The sequence below is a fragment of the Ranitomeya variabilis genome, chromosome 2 (assembly GCF_051348905.1).
Source record: "Ranitomeya variabilis isolate aRanVar5 chromosome 2, aRanVar5.hap1, whole genome shotgun sequence".
In the NCBI taxonomy this organism is placed as follows: domain Eukaryota; kingdom Metazoa; phylum Chordata; class Amphibia; order Anura; family Dendrobatidae; genus Ranitomeya; species Ranitomeya variabilis.
The window spans coordinates 70,503,557-70,524,423 of record NC_135233.1 but is presented as its reverse complement, the minus strand read 5'-3'; the positions used below and the strand labels follow the sequence as shown (position 1 = coordinate 70,524,423).

Below are 20,867 nucleotides of genomic sequence, written 5' to 3'. Positions count from 1 at the left end.
GGCACCTGATTTTCCCACATATATTGTTAAGTGGGACCTTTGGCAGACATACAATGCGGTTGCAGCACCTGTTGCTGTGGATAGGATTGAGGCCTTGGTGCTGCGCATGGAAGAAGCATGGCTGGATGCAGCGTCCCTGCTGCTTCTGCGGTAATGTATCACTGTTTCTGACAGTGTAGGGCTTATACATGTACGAGCCCTTTCTGCCCGTTGATCTTGCTGTGGTACGGTAGCCACCTGGAGGGTCGCATCTTACAGCCGCACTGCCTGAGGATCTTCCTCTGGAATCAGGATTGCCTCCACTGCATATCACCTCTGTGGCACATCTTCTTTGATGAAGCACACACAGGCCCACACTTGAAGAGTGAACACGTGCCTCAAGGATCTGACATTGGCATATACACGGTGGCTGGTCCAGGTCTATTGGATGAACCCAAACAACTGCTGGGGGCTGAAATACTGAATGTGACCATGTGTCATCAGTTCACTGACTTCTCCATCTCTGGGACACACCAGCTGGGCCCTCACCCACTTCTCCAGCTTCTACTTCCCTTTGATCATTTCGACTACCCACCAGGCTGTTGTGAATTTGGATTCTGGGCTCCCCCGGTGGCTACTGGTGGAATTGAACTGGTGTTTTCATCTTCTCTGTTCACCTGTTCCCATCAAGATGTGGGAGTCGCTATATAACCTTGCTGCTCTGTTAGTTGCTTGCCGGTCAACAATGTTATCAGAAGCCTCTCTGTGCTTGTTCCTGCTCCTAGACAACTACTAGATAAGTTGGACTCTTGTCCATGTTTGTTTTTGCATTTTTGTTCCAGTTCACAGCTGTAGTTTCGTTACTGTGTCTGGAAAGCTCTTGTGAACAGGAATTGCCACTCTGGTGTTATGAGTTAATGCCAGAGTTTTAAAGCAATTTCTGGATGGTGTTTTGATAGGGTTTTCAGCTGACCATGAAAGTGCCCTTTCTGTCTTCTGCTATGTAGTAAGTGGACCTCAAATTTGCTAAACCTATTTTCATACTACGTTTGTTATTTCATCTTGATTCACCGCCAATACATGTGGGGGGCCTCTGTCTCCTTTCGGGGTATTTCTCTAGAGGTGAGCTAGGACTAATATTTCCCTCTGCTAGCATTATTTAGTCCTCCGGCTGGTGCTGGGCATCTAGAATCAACGTAGGCATGCTACCCGGCCACTGCTAGTTGTGTGTTAGGTTTAGTTCATGGTCAGCTCAGTTCCCATCTTCCAAGAGCTAGTTCCTATATATGCTTATGCTATGTTCTCTTGCCATTGAGAACATGACAGTTTGACTGGCCACTAAAGGGTTAAAATCCTTGGCTGAGAAAGGAGAGAAATAAGAAGTCTGCTGAGAATTTTTTTTTTTTTTTTTTTTCTCCTTCTAATCTTTGAATGGCTCTGTGTCCACCTGTTTGTAATGGATCTTCAGAGTGTAACTGCAGGTTTGAATAATCTCGCCACGAAGGTACAAAATTTGCAAGACTTTGTTTGTCATGCACCTATATCTGAGCCGAGAATTCCTTTGCCGGAATTTTTCTCGGGGAATAGATCTGGGTTTCAGAATTTTCGAAATAATTGCAAATTATTTTTGTCCCTGAAATTTCGCTCTGCCGGAGACCCTGCACAGCAGGTCAGGATTGTGATTTCCTTGCTCCGGGGCGACCCTCAAGACTGGGCTTTTTCATTGACACCAGGGGATCCTGCGTTGCTCAATGTGGATGCGTTTTTTCTGGCCTTGGGGTTGCTTTATGACGAACCTCATTTGGAGCTTCAGGCAGAAAAAACTTTGATGTCCCTATCTCAGGGGCAAGATGAAGCGGAAATTTACTGTCAAAGATTCCGTAAATGGTCTGTGCTTACTCAGTGGAATGAGTGCGCCCTGGCGGCGACTTTCAGAGAGGGTCTCTCTGATGCCATTAAGGATGTTATGGTGGGGTTCCCTGTGCCTGCGGGTCTGAATGAGTCCATGACAATGGCTATTCAGATCGATAGGCGTTTGCGGGAGCGCAAACCAGTTCACCATCTGGCGGTGTCCACTGAGAAGTCGCCAGAGAGTATGCAGTGTGATAGAATTCTGTCCCGAAGCGAGCGGCAGAATTTTAGACGGAAAAATGGGTTGTGTTTCTATTGTGGTGATTCTACTCATGTTATATCAGCATGCTCTAAGCGCACTAAAAAGCTTGATAAATCTGTTTCCATTTGCACCTTACCGTCTAAGTTTATTCTATCTGTGACCCTGATTTGCTCTTTGTCATCTATTACCACGGACGCCTATGTCGACTCTGGCGCCGCTTTGAGTCTTATGGATTGGTCCTTTGCCAAACGCTGTGGGTATGATTTAGAGCCTTTGGAGACTCTTATTCCTCTGAAGGGGATTGACTCCACCCCATTGGCTAATAATAAACCACAATACTGGACACAAGTAACTATGCGTATTAATCCGGATCACCAGGAGATTATTCGCTTTCTGGTGCTGTATAATCTACATGATGATTTGGTGCTAGGATTGCCTTGGCTGCAATCTCACAACCCAGTCCTCGACTGGAGAGCTATGTCTGTCTTGAGCTGGGGATGTAAGGGGGCTCATGGGGATGTACCTGTGGTTTCCATTTCATCATCTATTCCCTCTGAAATTCCTGAGTTCCTGTCTGACTATCGTGACGTCTTTGAAGAATCCAAGCTTGGTTCATTACCTCCGCACCGAGAGTGCGATTGTGCCATAGATTTAATCCCGGGTAGTAAATACCCAAAGGGTCGTTTATTTAATCTGTCTGTGCCTGAACATGCTGCTATGCGAGAATATATAAAGGAGTCCTTGGAAAAGGGACATATTCGTCCATCGTCATCTCCCTTAGGAGCCGGTTTTTTCTTTGTGTCAAAAAAAGACGGCTCTTTGAGACCATGTATCGATTATCGGCTTTTGAATAAAATCACTGTAAAATATCAATATCCATTGCCGTTGCTGACTGATTTGTTTGCTCGCATAAAGGGGGCCAAGTGGTTCTCTAAGATTGACCTTCGTGGGGCGTATAATTTGGTGCGAATCAGGCAGGGGGATGAGTGGAAAACCGCATTTAATACGCCCGAGGGCCACTTTGAGTATTTAGTGATGCCTTTTGGTCTTTCAAATGCTCCGTCAGTTTTCCAGTCCTTTATGCATGATATTTTTCGCGATTATTTGGATAAATTTATGATTGTGTATCTGGATGATATTCTGATTTTTTCGGATGACTGGGACTCTCATGTCCAGCAAGTCAGGAGGGTTTTCCAGGTTTTGCGGTCTAATTCTTTGTGTGTGAAGGGTTCTAAGTGTGTTTTTGGGGTACAGAGGATTTCCTTTTTGGGATATATTTTTTCTCCCTCTTCCATTGAAATGGATCCTGTCAAGGTTCAAGCTATTTGTGATTGGACGCAGCCCTCTTCTCTTAAGAGTCTTCAGAAATTTTTGGGCTTTGCTAACTTTTATCGTCGATTTATTGCTGGTTTTTCGGATATTGCTAAGCCATTGACCGATTTGACTAAGAAGGGTGCTGATGTTGCTGATTGGTCCCCTGACGCTGTGGAGGCCTTTCGGGAGCTTAAGCGCCGTTTTTCCTCTGCCCCTGTGTTGCGTCAGCCTGATGTTGCTCTACCTTTTCAGGTTGAGGTCGACGCTTCTGAGATCGGAGCTGGGGCAGTGTTGTCGCAGAAAAGTTCTGACTGCTCCGTGATGAGGCCTTGTGCCTTCTTTTCCCGTAAATTTTCGCCCGCTGAGCGGAATTATGATGTTGGGAATCGGGAGCTTTTGGCCATGAAGTGGGCTTTTGAGGAGTGGCGCCATTGGCTTGAGGGGGCCAGACATCAGGTGGTGGTATTGACTGACCACAAAAACTTGATTTATCTTGAGACCGCCAGGCGCCTGAATCCTAGACAGGCGCGCTGGTCATTATTTTTCTCTCGGTTTAATTTTGTGGTGTCATACCTGCCGGGTTCTAAGAATGTTAAGGCGGATGCCCTTTCTAGGAGTTTTGAGCCTGACTCGCCTGGTAACTCTGAGCCCACAGGTATCCTTAAGGATGGAGTGGTATTGTCAGCCGTTTCTCCAGACCTGCGGCGGGCCTTGCAGGAGTTTCAGGCGGATAGACCGGATCGTTGCCCACCTGATAAACTGTTTGTTCCTGATGATTGGACCAGTAGAGTCATCTCTGAGGTTCATTCTTCTGCGTTGGCAGGTCATCCTGGCATTTTTGGTACCAGGGATTTGGTGGCAAGGTCCTTCTGGTGGCCTTCCCTGTCACGAGATGTGCGAGGCTTTGTGCAGTCTTGTGACGTTTGTGCTCGGGCCAAGCCTTGTTGCTCTCGGGCTAGTGGATTATTGTTGCCCTTGCCTATTCCTAAGAGGCCTTGGACGCACATCTCGATGGATTTTATTTCAGATCTGCCTGTTTCTCAGAAGATGTCTGTCATCTGGGTGGTGTGTGACCGTTTCTCTAAGATGGTCCATTTGGTTCCTCTGCCCAAGTTGCCTTCTTCTTCCGAGTTGGTTCCTCTGTTTTTTCAAAATGTTGTTCGTTTGCATGGTATTCCTGAGAATATCATTTCTGACAGAGGGACCCAATTCGTGTCTAGATTTTGGCGGGCATTCTGTGCTAGGATGGGCATAGATTTGTCTTTTTCGTCCGCTTTCCATCCTCAGACGAATGGCCAGACCGAGCGGACTAATCAGACCCTGGAGACATATCTGAGGTGTTTTGTGTCTGCTGACCAGGATGATTGGGTTGCTTTTTTGCCATTGGCAGAGTTCGCTCTCAATAATCGGGCCAGCTCTGCCACTTTGGTGTCCCCGTTTTTCTGTAATTCGGGGTTCCATCCTCGATTTTCCTCTGGTCAGGTGGAATCTTCGGATTGTCCTGGAGTGGATGCTGTGGTGGAGAGATTGCATCAGATCTGGGGGCAGGTGGTGGACAATTTGAGGTTGTCCCAGGAGAAGACTCAGCTTTTTGCCAACCGCCACCGTCGTGTTGGTCCTCGGCTTTGTGTTGGGGATTTGGTGTGGTTGTCTTCTCGTTTTGTCCCTATGAGGGTCTCTTCTCCTAAGTTTAAGCCTCGGTTCATCGGCCCGTATAAGATATTGGAGATTCTTAACCCTGTTTCCTTCCGTTTGGACCTCCCTGCATCCTTTTCTATTCATAACGTTTTTCATCGGTCATTATTGCGCAGGTATGAGGTACCGGTTGTGCCTTCCGTTGAGCCTCCTGCTCCGGTGTTGGTTGAGGGTGAGTTGGAGTACGTTGTGGAGAAAATCTTAGACTCTCGTGTTTCCAGACGGAGACTCCAGTATCTGGTCAAGTGGAAGGGATACGGCCAGGAGGATAATTCTTGGGTGAATGCATCTGATGTTCATGCCTCTGATCTGGTTCGTGCCTTTCATAGGGCCCATCCTGATCGCCCTGGTGGTTCTGGTGAGGGTTCGGTGCCCCCTCCTTGAGGGGGGGGTACTGTTGTGAATTTGGATTCTGGGCTCCCCCGGTGGCTACTGGTGGAATTGAACTGGTGTTTTCATCTTCTCTGTTCACCTGTTCCCATCAAGATGTGGGAGTCGCTATATAACCTTGCTGCTCTGTTAGTTGCTTGCCGGTCAACAATGTTATCAGAAGCCTCTCTGTGCTTGTTCCTGCTCCTAGACAACTACTAGATAAGTTGGACTCTTGTCCATGTTTGTTTTTGCATTTTTGTTCCAGTTCACAGCTGTAGTTTCGTTACTGTGTCTGGAAAGCTCTTGTGAACAGGAATTGCCACTCTGGTGTTATGAGTTAATGCCAGAGTTTTAAAGCAATTTCTGGATGGTGTTTTGATAGGGTTTTCAGCTGACCATGAAAGTGCCCTTTCTGTCTTCTGCTATGTAGTAAGTGGACCTCAAATTTGCTAAACCTATTTTCATACTACGTTTGTTATTTCATCTTGATTCACCGCCAATACATGTGGGGGGCCTCTGTCTCCTTTCGGGGTATTTCTCTAGAGGTGAGCTAGGACTAATATTTCCCTCTGCTAGCATTATTTAGTCCTCCGGCTGGTGCTGGGCATCTAGAATCAACGTAGGCATGCTACCCGGCCACTGCTAGTTGTGTGTTAGGTTTAGTTCATGGTCAGCTCAGTTCCCATCTTCCAAGAGCTAGTTCCTATATATGCTTATGCTATGTTCTCTTGCCATTGAGAACATGACACCAGGCCTTCTTGGGTTCTGGGTCTGGGGTCTCTTCCTATTTCATCAGTGGCTGGGTGTGAGGGCTGCTTCCCAGGCCAGTATCTCTTTAGGGGTCAGATGTGTGATCACCAGCATAGCCATCACCAATTCTCTCCACCCTGCTGCCAGGCCTTGGCCACATTGATATGGCTGCCTCCATCTTATAATTAGGTTCCAGTTCTTGAGCCTTCGCTGGGGTCTGGATCCTACACCGGGGTGTCTTCAGGGACGTCTGTGGCTCTCAATCCTACCAGTTGCACTTCTCCCTCCACCTGAGCCATCTTCTGCTTCCACTCCTCCATGCACAGAATGCGATGCCATAATATTGCCCATGACCCTCAACCGGGTGACCGTACTGCTCTATCACAACTTATTCGCTGCTCTCCTTGCTCACTATCAATGGTGCTGACCTTCTCTCCCATTGTCTACTATACCATTGCTCCGCACCTTCCTGGGCTGAGCTATCTTTTGGGTCATGTGCCAGTTTCGTTCTTTTCCACCGTGACCATCTGGGATGGATACCACTCATGACCTGCCGACCTCTCCAGACAGGACACCTCCCAAGCTTCGCGCCTTTTTGATCTCCCAACACCCATGATGGGCGGAGCTTCCTCTGCCTCATGCGCCACCGTTCGCTATCTTGGGCTTAGCTGCAGTTGCCGTCTTTGTTTTCTCTGGAATCTTCCCCTCATCCTTCAAATTTTCTTGGTGCATGATTTTGTTCTATCGACTGCACCACTTGTAAAGTGCCAGAGGGCGGTAACTGTGGTCGAGCTGGTGCTCCATAATGTTCTTTACAGGAAAATCGTGTCCCATTCTCAGTGTGCAGTCTTGTGTAGGGTGCATTACATTCACTTGTAGGCCTCTTGCATACGATGTCTTCAATTCTCCATATTCAGGAACAGCCGCACACAACTCAGGGGACACCCAGTTCATTTGAACACATAAAAGTTTACTGGACAGTTCAAGTACATCAGTTGTATCATGCAGTATTGGGTACAGCACCCTCAGTTTCTTGTTTCAATAATATAGTACATTTCCCGCTTTACTTTCTGTTCTTCCTGAACTATCCCTATATCCACTGAAACTGTCAGCCCCAAGGATTTCCCTTTCATCTCTACAGTATGTCCGAGATTAGTTACCTTTCCCTCACGTGATTCCACGTCCATCTTCCTCTGTACGAAAGGGGTTAAGGTGCTCTCCATAGCACCGGTTTTGAGCTGTAGGCTGTGGATGTAGCAGGAATGTCTGCAGGGAGTTTTGTAAGACCTCATACCGCCCTCTGGCACCTTACAGCATTACACCCCCGTCCCACCTCAGTTCTGCCTATTTTGGAGAAGCTGTGAGAAACTGTTGTGAAAACGCCAAAAGTTACAAAATATTTGCGCAACTCCAAGTTGAGTAACATTTTTGTGACTTTTCAAAGCTTTTTACACCACTTTTCTGTTTTAAAAGCTTTGATCATTTTTATGTTTAAGATATTAATATTATTTCTTAATTTTACAAATCACTTTTTATATTTAAAAAAAACATGAAATATTGCATTTTTCCTCTGGCCACTAAGTCCCTCCATTGGCTGGCATTTCCTGTTCTGTAGAGAGTAGTCCTCTGCAATCCTCTTATTACAATAACAGGCAAAATTACATTGAAGGATAGCACCTTTATGAAGGTAAAAACAGCTCACCTCCTCTCCTGCTTTCTGCAGAGCGACTTCTACAAAGATCATGCCCACAACATTGTTCCCTCTACTGTCTATGCTCAATGTGGTTAATGTAAAGTGCACATCTGAATAGCAGTTTAGGCACACTGATTGCCTCCATAATCATGTGCAGAGTATAGAATAAAAAATCAGCAATCAGAAAATGAAAACGGCTTTATAGATAAATTCTCTTTAAATGGATTGTTCAATTTGTTTGCATACCAGAAATCACAGCTCCTGACTAATATTGTTGCATTCAACAGAAATATCTGGGCCTTAAATGACAAAAGGTCCCTGAATTCCAAATTGACCATTAATCTTCATTTGGTACCTGATTGGTTACACATGGTGACCACCTGAGATTCCTTTACTATATAGTAGTATATGTGGCCATGATGCAATCTCTTAATCTCAAGCCTATTATTTAACAGGTCTATGTAAAAGGCAGAATAGACTACTCATTGGCATCTGTGCATTTACTCTTATGTAAAATGAAGTGCACCATGTTGGGAACAAGGTTTTTACATCATTACATGTTAAAAGAAATCTGTCAGCAGGTTTTTGCTATGTATTCGGAGGACAGCATGAGGTCAGGGTTAAAACTCCAAATTCAACAATGTGTCACTTATCAGACTGTGTGCTGCTGTTTTAGTGAAAATTGTATCCCTAGGACATTATCATTGCTGTGACTAGCTAGTATGTGCTTGCTAGTCCAACTCCACCCTTTCCTGTGATAAGTAGCTCACTGTCAATAGTCTATGTACACAAAGAGCCAGATGTGGGCCAGGTTAGCTTTCTCAGCTCTGCTTCATCTTATATCTAAAAACTCTGATTGTGTCAGAACTGCTGCACCCAGTAAACTAAGTGATAAATTGTTGGATTCAGGGTCTCTTTACCTACATCATGCTGCTCTCAGATGAGGTAGCAAAAACCTGCTAACAGATTCGCTTTATCTTTATCCCCTTCCCTACATTTGAAGTATGTATACGTCATGGTCGGGAATGACCTCCTGACCAATGCAGTATATATACGTCGAGTGATCGCCGCCGAGTGTCAGCTGAATCTGACAGCTGAAACTTGTTTCTCAATGCCAGGAGTGATGCCCACACCGCTCCCAGCACATTATCCCCATAAATGCTGCAATCACAGTATATAACGAGCAGGCAGACGGAAGAAAGCCCATCTGCCCTTGGATCGGCGTTCTGGAACTGTCATCGCGGGATGCCGATCATTGCCATGGTGACCAGGCATCATCATGATGACATACAGGACACCAGCAAATTAGTTAGATTATGCGCAGTGCATGACCTAACTAATTTGAGTCTGCAGCACTGACAGATTATAAGGTATAGCAAAGCACCTGCATTATAACTGCGATCAGACTGCAGAAAGTGAAAGTCTCATAGTGGGAATAAGTAAAAAAGTTTAAAAAAAGTTGTAAAAATATATTTTTTAAAGAATTACAAAATAAAAAAATATATATATATTGTACCCATTAAGAAACATTATTATGAATTTTTTTTTTTAAATAAAAAATAAAAGTACACATATTTGGTATAGCAGCGTCTGGAACAACCTGTTAGCCTCTTTGGTGAACACTGTAAAAAAAAAATAAAAAAAACAAGGCAAAAAAAAACAATGCTTTATCATCATACCACCGAACAAAAAGGTGGAAGAAAATGGGATCAAAAAGGCAAATGTAAATAAAAATTATATAGCTGAAAACATCATCTTGTCCAGCAAAAAAACAAGCCATCATACAGCTCAATCAGCTGAAAAATAAAAAAGTTGGGGCTCTCAGGATAAAGCGATGCAAAAATAATTATTGTTTCTATAAAATAGTTTTAATTGTGCAAAAGCGTAAAAACATAAAAAAAACTATATAAATGGGGTATTGATGTAATCAAACTGACCTGAAGAAAAAAAAAGCTGCCATATCAATTTTACCACATGCGGAATGGCATTAAAAAACCCAATTCCTGCATTGTTGGTTTTTGTTTATTATGCCTCCCAAAAATTGGAATAGAAAGCAATAAAAAAAGTAATGAGTTCGAAAATGGTACCAATAAAAACATCAACTCGTCCCACAAAAAACAAACCCTAATATGACTTTGTCAGCAGAAATTTTGACAAATTATAGCTCTCAAAATATTGTGATTCAAAAATTTATTTTTGAAAAAAAAGAGTCTTTTAGTGTGTGACAGCAGTCAAACATAAAAACCCAATATAAATCTGGTATCGCTGTAATCGCACCGACCCGAAGATTAAAGTTGTCTAATCACATATGCTGCTGGAGTAACGGTGAAAAAATAAATAAAACCAATTCTTCACTTGCTGTTGATTTTTTCATTCTTCCTCCCAAAAATCGCAGAAAGGATTGGCGCACATTTATTCTGCCATTTGTGCTGATCACTTATATCGATGTTTCCATGTAAATGTCTGAAATACGTGATTCAGATGGAACACTGGTGGAAGATTCCCTATTATAAGGCAGATAGAGACACTATGGATGTCGTCTGATCATGTGATCCAGCGACCGGCGGTGTCCGTTTTTTTAGGCATGCGTCAGCCACAGTTTTGTGCACCTCTCAAAAAAGGACACCACTAAACAGAGGCCAGATGGAATCCAGAGTAACTGTGCTGCCTCATTATATTGAGTGCCTCCCTTTGGGGTTTCATTTGAATTACGTCACTCAGAGATTTAGATGAAAACTCTGATGTAAGTGCTCAGCGTAGGGAGCCGGATAAATGTGATCCAAAATGTTATGTAGAATGTTCCCAATAAAAGCTTCAACTCAACCAACAATAAAAACAAGTCCCAACTCAAGTACGTCATCTGTTAATGGAAATATAGGGGGCTTCCACATTACTGGTAGCACAAAGGCTCTGGAAAAGCGAAATGGCCCTCATCCTCTAAAAGAAATTCAGCAAATTCTGTGCTCCAAAGTCCAAATGCCCCCTCCTTTCTGAGCCCCAGTGTGCCTAAACCACAGTTAATGTCCACATGTTTGGAATTTCTGCAGTGATGAGAGCGCGCCTAATTTACAGGTGCATGAGCTGGGCAGCACAACGTACTGGTCACAACAACGGCAATTTGCAATTTTCACTCACAACATCAAAATCGTCACAACACCTGTAAATAAATTCCCCAAAGCGTATCATTTCCAAGATAGGGTCACGTGAGGGAGGATTCTGCTCTTCTAGCATTTAGGGGCTCTGTATATGGATACCTCCTGTATAACAGTACTGCTTAGTTATATGGCAAGACTCGGGAGGGACGGAATGCTATTTGCCAATAGCGTCCCTCCCAAGTCTCACTGTCTGGCTAAATACAGGACAGTACTATACAGCCACTTACAGAGTATTTCTATAGTCAGCAGAAATTGGGGGACAAATTTGATGCCATTTTTACCCATTTCACAGTGTTTAAATGTAAAATCTGGGGCTAACACAAAATATTTGTGGTAAAAATTTAATTATTTTTTTCTTCATTACCCAATGGAATAAAATTCTGGTACCCACTTGTGGTGTCAATACGATCACTGTACCCCTAGATAAATTCTTTGAGAGGTGTAGTTTGTAAAAAGGGGTCTCTTATGGGGGGTTCTGCTGTTCTGGCACCTCAAATGCTCTGACAATGTGACATGGCACCCTCAAACCAGTCCAGCAAAATGTGAACTCCATTATGGTACTTCTTCCCTTCTGAGCTTTGCACTGTGCCTCAAAAGTAGTTTTCGACCACATATGGGGTACCATCAAATAAAGGCAGCAAGGCAGCACTCTGTAGTGCTATAGCTTGCAAACATGAAATATGAAAATTGAATTGCATTACTGCACTAGAAATCTGAAAAATTTAGAAAGCTTAGTGCATAATTTGGCCAATTCATGTGTACCAGGTAGCCATGTTAAGGCATTTCTCGTTACCAGGACCTATCAATGCCAATCCTCTATACCAGGTACACATCAATTGGCCAATTTATGAGCTAAGCTTTCTCAATTTTTCATATTTCTAGTGCAGTAATGCAATTCAATTTTCATATTTCATGTTTACAAGGTATGGCGTTACAGAGTGCTGCCTTATTTATTTGATTGTATGCAAGTTGGTGACTCTAGGTTAGCACATGTTCACACCTAGTCTATGTTTGGATGTGACGGTCAGTTTTTTTTAAAATTCAGATAGAAGGGTATGCTATCCTTGCAAAAATAAAAAAAATATTTTTGTGGGAAAATTTTAATTTTCACAGCTGAATGTTATAAACTTCTGTAAAGCACTTGGGGGTTTAAAGGTGCACAGTTCAACACACATCTGGATAAGTTCCCTGTGGGATCTAGTTTACAAAATGGTGTCACTTGCACTGTTTAGGCAAACCAGGGTCTCTCCAAACTTGACATGGCCTATGCTAATTATTCCAGCAAATTTTGCATTCAAAATGTCAAGTGGTGCTCCTTCCCTTCCAAGCCCTGCTCTGCGCCCAAACAGTAGTTTTCCCCCACATATTGGATATTGGCATACTCAGGAGAAATTGTACAGCAAATCGTATCATGCAATTTCTCCTGTTACCCTTGTGAAAATGCAAAATTTGGGGGTAAAAAAACATTTTTGTGGTGAAAATGCAATTTTTTGATTATCGCGGCTCAACGTTACAAACTTCTGTGAAGCATTGGGCCCGCTTCTTTTTAACATATTTATTAATGATCTTGTAGGGGGCATGCAGAGTTGAATTTCAATATTTGCACATGACACTAAACTCTGCAGGGTAATCAATACAGAGGAGGACAATTTTATATTACAGGATGATTTATGTAAACTAGAAGCTTGGGCTGATAAATGGCAAATGAGCTTTAATGGGGATAAATGTAAGGTCATGCACTTGGGTAGAAGTAATAAGATCTATAACTATGTGCTTAATTCTAAAACTCTGGGCAAAACCATCAATGAAAAAGACCTGGGAGTATGGGTGGATGACAAACTCACATTTAGTGGCCAGTGTCAGGCAGTTGCTACAAAGGCAAATAAAATAATGGGATGTATTAAAAGAGGCATAGATGCTCATGAGAAGAACATAATTTTACCTCTATACAAGTCACTAGTTCGACCACACTTAGAATACTGTGCACAGTTCTGGTCTCCGGTATACAAGAAAGACATAGCTGAACTAGAGCGGGTGCAGAGAAGAGCGACCAAGGTTATTAGAGGACTGGGGGTCTGCAATACCAAGATAGGTTATTACACTTGGGGCTATTTAGTTTGGAAAAACGAAGGCTAAGGGGTGATCTTATTTTAATGTATAAATATATGTGGGGACAGTACAAAGACCTTTCTGATGATCTTTTTAATCATAGACCGGTGACAGGGACAAGGGGGCATCCTCTACGTCTGGAGGAAAGAAGGTTTAAGCATAATAACAGACGCAGATTCTTTACTGTAAGAGCAGTGAGACTATGGAACTCTCTGCCGTATGATGTTGTAATGAGTGATTCATTACTTAAATTTAAGAGGGGACTGGATGCCTTTCTTGAAAAGTATAATGTTACAGGGTATATATATATTAGATTCCTTGATATTGTGTTGATCCAGGGAACTAGTCTGATTACCGTATGTGGAGTCAGGAAGGAATTTTTTCCCCAATGTGGAGCTTACTCTTTGCCACATGGGTTTTTTTTTGCCTTCCCCTGGATCAACATGTTAGGGCATGTTAGGTTAGGCTATGTATTGAACTAGATGGACTTAAAGTCTTCCTTCAACCTTAATAACTATGTTACTGTGTTACTATCTTAGGATTCAAAGTGCTCACCACACATCTGGATAAGTTACCTGAGGGGTATAGTTTCCAAAATGGTGTTACTTGTGGGCGGTTTCCACTAATTAGGCACACCAAGGACTCTCCAAATGCAACATGCGTTCGCTAATTATTCCAGCAAATTTTACATTCAAAAAGTCCTTTCCTTTCCAAGCCCTGCCTTGTGCCCAAACAATGGTTTTCCCCCACATATAGGGTATGCTCAGGAGATATTGCACAACAAATTTTGCAGTCCATTTTTTTTTTGCTATCCTTGAAAAAATAAAAATAATTGGGTCTAAACTAAACTTTTTGTTGCAAAAGTTAAATGTTCATTTTTTCCTTCCATATTCCAAAAGTTCCTGTAAAGCACCTGAAGGGTTAATGAACTTTCTGAATGTGTTTTTGAGCACCTTGATGGGTACAATTTTTAGAAAGGTGTCACTTTTGGGTATTTTCTGTCATATATGCCCCTCATATGTAATGTGGTCCCTAAAAATAATGGTTTTGTAATTCTTTGTGGAAAAATTATAAATCGCTGGTCAACTTTTAACCCTTATAATTTCCTAACAAAAAAAACTATGCTTCAAAAATTGTGCTGATGAAAAAATAGACATGTGGGAAATGTTATTTATTTACTATTTTGTGTAATATAACTCTGATTTAAGGGCATAAAAATTAAATTTTGAAAATTGTTACATTTTCGTCAATTTTTTTTTCACAAATAAACTCAAGTCATATCGAAGAAATTTTACCACTATCATAAAGTACAATAGGTTATGAAATAGCAATCTCAGAATCAGTGGGATGCGTTGAAGTGTTCCAGAGTTATTACCTCATAAAGTGACAATGGTTAGAATTGTAAAATTTGGCCTGGTCAGGAAGGTGAAAACAGGATCGAGGGTGAAGAGGTTAAGTAGCTTTTCATCTTATACATTACATTTTGAAGCTCTCATGTCGAGACTGATAGGTACAGGGTGGTTGGCACCTCACTGACTTTGTTTGTAATAATCGCCTGAGCCCCTAATACAAATACCAATTGTAATAATGAAAATATTTTTTTTCAAAAAGTTTCTGACCAGGCACTACATAGTTACCTAGTTATGTAAGTTGAGAAAAGAAGTAGATCCATCAAGTTCACCCTTTCTCCACCACCAGTTATACATTCTATAGATAACTTATTTATAACCCACAATGCCATTTGTTGCGAGAAAAGCATTTAGCCCTTTCTAAATGCTGCTATAGTGTTTGCCATTACTACCTCTTGTGGTAGGGCATACCACACTGACTACTCTAACTGCAAATAACTCTTTCATACTTAGCTTCTGTAAATAAATTAGACAAGTCTATAGATATTCAGATAAAAGGACAGATGTGTCCTTTGTTGTCTTTTTTCTTGGCTCGGCATATCCCAAGATATTTCGGGGATCATATTCCCATTGAGCTGATATTGTTGACTTGTCACAAGGATAGGTCATCAATATCTGGTTACCAGACAACTCCTTTTATCAAATTCAAGTAACTGCAAAGGTAGAGGCATCTGTATTGTATGATCTACTGTACCATCTCACATGTATGTAAACCCAGTGTTGAACCTAAAGAATAGGTATGCCATTTTCATAGAGCTTTCCTTTGGCGATTGTTCTCTTGACAGATAGAAAATACGTCCTTCACTATGCACAAGCCACTTGAGCACTGTATCACATAATATGACAATTGTGAAAGTTGGAAGAAGAGTAAATGACAGACATTTTTAGTTATTAAAGCTTTCGAAATTCCATCAAAATCTGACCTCTGGTCTGGTCGAATCTACAGACCCTTGAAGAGTATAGTCACAATTTCCAGATCAGACTTGTTGGATACCTTTTTTCAACATTCCATGTTGTTTACATAATATGACTTCCATCAAACCCTTAATGAAAGCTTCAGAGATATCAGAGCTTTCTATTTCATCAGGTGCAACGACTGGAAAATAGAGAGTTTTAGAAAACATCTCAACAAGTATCACGTAAGCCTAAAACATCAAATGCCAACATGCAGCCTGCGAAGTGTTACAGGTCAGTGAGAGACCTTTACATTCCTAAAGTCCAAGGTTTTAATTTTTCTTCTGTCATGTAAAGGTCATATGCTGAGCAAGTTAAGTATTCTAAGGGGGTGGGAGGATTACTCAACGCTTCAATTTTCCATTTAGGATTACAATGTTTCTAATGCATCAATCAAAATGCTCAAAAGGAATATGCTAGTATTCTAGTAGAAAAAAAAATAATAAAATATTTTGAGCTGTAGTAAGTTGGTCTCCTCTAGGATCTTTTAAATTCCAGATGAATATTTTGGAATAAAATACACAATTAATATATCATACCAATTTTATCTATCCATGAACGTTATCCCTTTTAGTTTCCCTCTGTATTTCTTTACAAGAAACATTTACAATTCTTACTGCTTTGACATATTGATTCCATCTTGTCAGAAGAGGCTGTTTTTTAAATGTCAGAAAATGTCAATATTCATTTATTTTGACCATTTGTCTATTGTGGATTATCCACATTTGACAGTTTCAGGTAAGGAATTGTGGAGAAAAACAGTGATTTTCTAAGGACCTTGTTACTTTTTAATACCACCATGTATAGTTAGTGGGTTAAAAAATGCCCTAACTCCATCAAGTTCAACATTTAAACTTACAAGTTCTAGTTGATCAAGAGGAAGACAAAAAATGCTTTGAAAGCAATGATTTACCATAGATTGGAAAGTTTCCTTTATCAACCCTAATCGCAATATGAGAAAACTCTGAATCAACATTTTGTATTAATAAAATTACCCTGTATATTGCGTTTTTCTAAAGAAGATGACCCACCCCTTCTTAAATCTATCCACACTATTAAGCCATCATCGTATCCTGTGGGAACATGCTCCAGTATTTTACAGTTTGGACAGTTACTTTATATTTTGGACTTAAAAGATTAAATGTCTTTTACCATACCAAAATAGTGACCGTGAGTATTCTGTAGGAGGCTACAAGAAGAAAAAGGTAATGCGTTAGTTTTGGTAGGGACAAATGTAGGCTGTCATTTACATATAATTTAAGAATGGTCAAACTATCAAACTATTAACTTACAGCTAGTGTTGAGCGATACCGTCCGATACTTGAAAGTATCGGTATCGGAAAGTATCGGCCGATACCGGCAAAGTATCGGATCCAATCCGATACCGATACCCGATACCAATACAAGTCAATGGGACTCAAGTATCGGACGGTATTCCTGATGGTTCTCAGGGTCTGAAGGAGAGGAAACTCTCCTTCAGGCCCTGGGATCCATATTAATGTGTAAAAGAAAGAATTAAAATAAAAAATATTGCTATACTCACCTCTCCGACGCAGCCTGCACCTTACCGAGGGAAGCGGCAGCGTTCTTTGTTTAAAATTCGCGCTTTTCTTTCCTTACGTGAAGTCCCGGCTTGTGATTGGTCGCATGCCGCCCATGTGGCGGCGACACAACCAATCACAGCAAGCCGTGACGTAATTTCAGGTCATTCAGTATTTTAAAATTACGCTCCGGCTTTGTGATTGGTTGCGTCGCAGTCACATGGGCGACGCAACCAATCACAGCAAGCCGTGACGTAATTTCAGGTCCTTAAGGATTTTAAACTTACGTCCCGGCTTTGTGATTGGTTGCGTCGCAGTCACATGGGCGCCGCAACCAATCACAAGCCGTGACGTCACGGGAGGCTGGACACGCGCGCATTTTAAAATGGGCGCGTGTCCAGCCTCCCGTGACGTCCCGGCTTGTGATTGGTTGCGGCGCGGTCAACCAATCACAAGCCGGGAGGCTGGACACGCGCGCATTTTAAAATGGGCGCGTGTCCAGCCTCCCGTGACGTCCCGGCTTGTGATTGGTTGCGGCGCGGTCAACCAATCACAAGCCGGGAGGCTGGACACGCGCGCATTTTAAAATGCGCGCGTGTCCAGCCTCCCGGCTTGTGATTGGTTGACCGCGCCGCAACCAATCACAAGCCGGGACGTCACGGGAGGCTGGACACGCGCCCATTTTAAAATGCGCGCGTGTCCAGCCTCCCGGCTTGTGATTGGTTGACCGCGCCGCAACCAATCACAAGCCGGGACGTCACGGGAGGCTGGACACGCGCCCATTTTAAAATGCGCGCGTGTCCAGCCTCCCGTGACGTCACGGCTTGTGATTGGTTGCGGCGCCCATGTGACTGCGACGCAACCAATCACAAAGCCGGGACGTAAGTTTAAAATCCTTAAGGACCTGAAATTACGTCACGGCTTGCTGTGATTGGTTGCGTCGCCCATGTGACTGCGACGCAACCAATCACAAAGCCGGAGCGTAATTTTAAAATACTGAATGACCTGAAATTACGTCACGGCTTGCTGTGATTGGTTGCGTCGCCGCCACATGGGCGGCATGCGACCAATCACAAGCCGGGACTTCACGTAAGGAAAGAAAAGCGCGAATTTTAAACAAAGAACGCTGCCGCTTCCCTCGGTAAGGTGCAGGCTGCGTCGGAGAGGTGAGTATAGCAATATTTTTTATTTTAATTCTCTCTTTTACACATTTTTACATTAATGTTGTTTCGATACCGATACCCGATACCACAAAAGTATCGGATCTCGGTATCGGAATTCCGATACCCGCAAGTATCGGCCGATACCCGATACTTGCGGTATCGGAATGCTCAACACTACTTACAGCCATAAAGACAACTCCTGCTCAAAGACGTTAATATGTCATACGTTTGAGAGAAGGGTACTAGTCTGAGCGACCACGTGTTACACAGATGACCAATCATTTGAACGTTTTAGCTGCAAGCTGCTTGCCAGTGGTTTAGAAATTGACAACTGAAAAGCATGGTCTCTTTTTAGCAAAAGCTCCATTTTTAATATTTTCCTGACATCCACCATATATGTCAATAGCAGTTTGGAGAAATGTATGGAATAGGCACATGAGCCAAGACCTGTCAATAGCTAGCTTTGATCCTAACAGTTTAACTGATAAGATGTTAAAATCAAAAGCAACCACTGCATCTAAGCAGTTTCACAGAGGTGTACCCCTAGATGAATTGAGATACATTTTGTAGATAAAAAAGACTCTGTCATTCCCCTAATATAGTTTTATTATTATTAAAGGGGTTATCCACTTCTTGTACAACCCTTTCTCATTCCTCATGTTTGGCATCGGTGTTGGCACTCGCGCTTCTGTGGCTCACATGAGGTTATGTCACATGAGTGCCCACCCAATCAGCGCTGGCATCACTGTCCCCACTTACAGACAAATTGAACATCAAGAGGAGAGAGCAGCCACAGTCCTGACTTCCCATTGATGCTGACACTGCTGGAATGGCAGGGCACCAGATGTCAGTATAAGTGATTTTAATTTAACTGGACTAACCATAAGGAATGAGAAGAGGTTGTCCAAGTAGTGGACAACCCCTTTACATTTTCCCGAAGAAATGCATTTAGGTACAGTATAGCTACTATGTTTACAACTTTTTGGAGGAAAAACATAAGGACTTGATGGAAACTTTAAAACTGGGATCTGTAATTGGCATGAAATTCTCACCAGATGCTGGTAACAACCTGTCATGGGGTTATTGCAAGAGGAGCCAGAAGACGGCAGCGTCTGATTGCTCCTACTCCTGCGCTGAAAGGAAGCACTTCTCCATCTTTTTAAATGGTGTTTATTTCTTTTGGCAGAACCAGGGTTAATCAGCCATTTTGGCAACTCAGGGAGTATGAGCTCTCAGCTGAGCTCGGTTAGCCACTCCCATCTGGGTCCTGATTCAAACCCATGTCAGAGCTAGCTTTTGCTGCATGGCTTGGAGAAGAGGTGATTATATGAGGAGTTTTGGAGGAGTTATCTGTTACTGTTGCATGGTTTGTAAGTGTGATAATTCCCTTCCCTCCTCTTACTTTGCTTATTCCCCCATCCTCTAGTCCCCGCTGAATTCCTCAGTTTTATTAATTATTTATAACATCATTTCACCATAAACTGGCAACAACCAGCTGCTCCCCGCAAGATTTTAGACAGAAAGAAAATAATTAACAGAAGAGTTATCCAAGAGAAAATGACCACCTGTGGAGAGCTATGGAAAGATCTGGAATCAGCAGGTACAATTGTTTCAAAGGAAAACAATAAGTCAACCTCCATGGCCTGTATGCACGCTCACCACACAAGACTTCATTGCTGAATAAAAAGCATGTTCAAGCATGTTTAAAGTTTGTCCAACAAAATTTAAACAAGCTTGTGAAATGCTGGGAGAATATAGTTTGGTCAGATGAGACCAAAATTGAACTCTTTGAATGCCTTAATACACACCATGTTTGGAGGCCAAAAGGCACTGTATATCACCCAAAATACACCATATCAATAGTGAAGTTTGGAGGTATGAACATCTTGGTTCAGGGCTGTTTTTCAGCATATGACATAGTCAAACTTCAAATAAATGTAGGATGATTGAATAAATGTACCAAAACATTCTTCATAAAAATCTGCGCTGCCATCTACCAGGATGATGAAGATGAAATGAGGGTATCCCAAACACACAGCCAAGTAAACTCTCAATTGGTTTCAGAGAAAGAAAATAAATCTTCTAGAATAGCGAGCCAATCACTTGACCTTAATCCAGAGGCATAGCTAGGGTTTTGGTTCAGGGAGGGTGAAACTTCTGAGTGGGCCCCTAAACAGGTAACTGGATTACAACTTGGTGACGCACTCTAATAGTGGAGGAGAACCTCAGCAGATGACCGCGTTATTACTGAAGATAATCTCTATATAAAGACCAGCATAGATATTACCTCCATATGGTCAGTGGTATGGTTGAGCGAAACGGATCGGACAAATTCAAAAATTGCCGACTTTCGGCAAAGTCGGGTTTCATGAAACCCGACCCAATCCTAGTGTGGGATCGGCCATGAGGTCGGCGATCTGCGCGCAAAAGTCGCGTCTCATATGACGCTTTCAGCGCCATTTTTCAGCCAATGAAGGAGGACGCAGAGTGTGAGCAGCATGATGACATAGGTCTCGGTCCCCACCATCTTAGAGAAGGGCATGACAGTGATTGGCTTGCTTTCTGCAGCATCACAGGGGCTTTAAAGGGGCCGACCGCCATCTTACCTCTGCCGATCTTA

The 20,867-nt window shown here is 42.5% G+C and overlaps 1 long non-coding RNA gene across 1 annotated transcript in view; it reads left to right on the top strand.

Moving 5' to 3' along the window:
• The window catches only part of LOC143809098 (uncharacterized), a 102,756-nt gene that overhangs the window by 13,164 nt on the left and 68,725 nt on the right, over positions 1 to 20,867 (top strand). Inside the window, exon 2 of the long non-coding RNA XR_013222068.1 lies at positions 15,677 to 15,777. This is a non-coding gene — a long non-coding RNA (uncharacterized LOC143809098). The remainder of the gene's footprint in view (positions 1 to 15,676; positions 15,778 to 20,867) is intronic.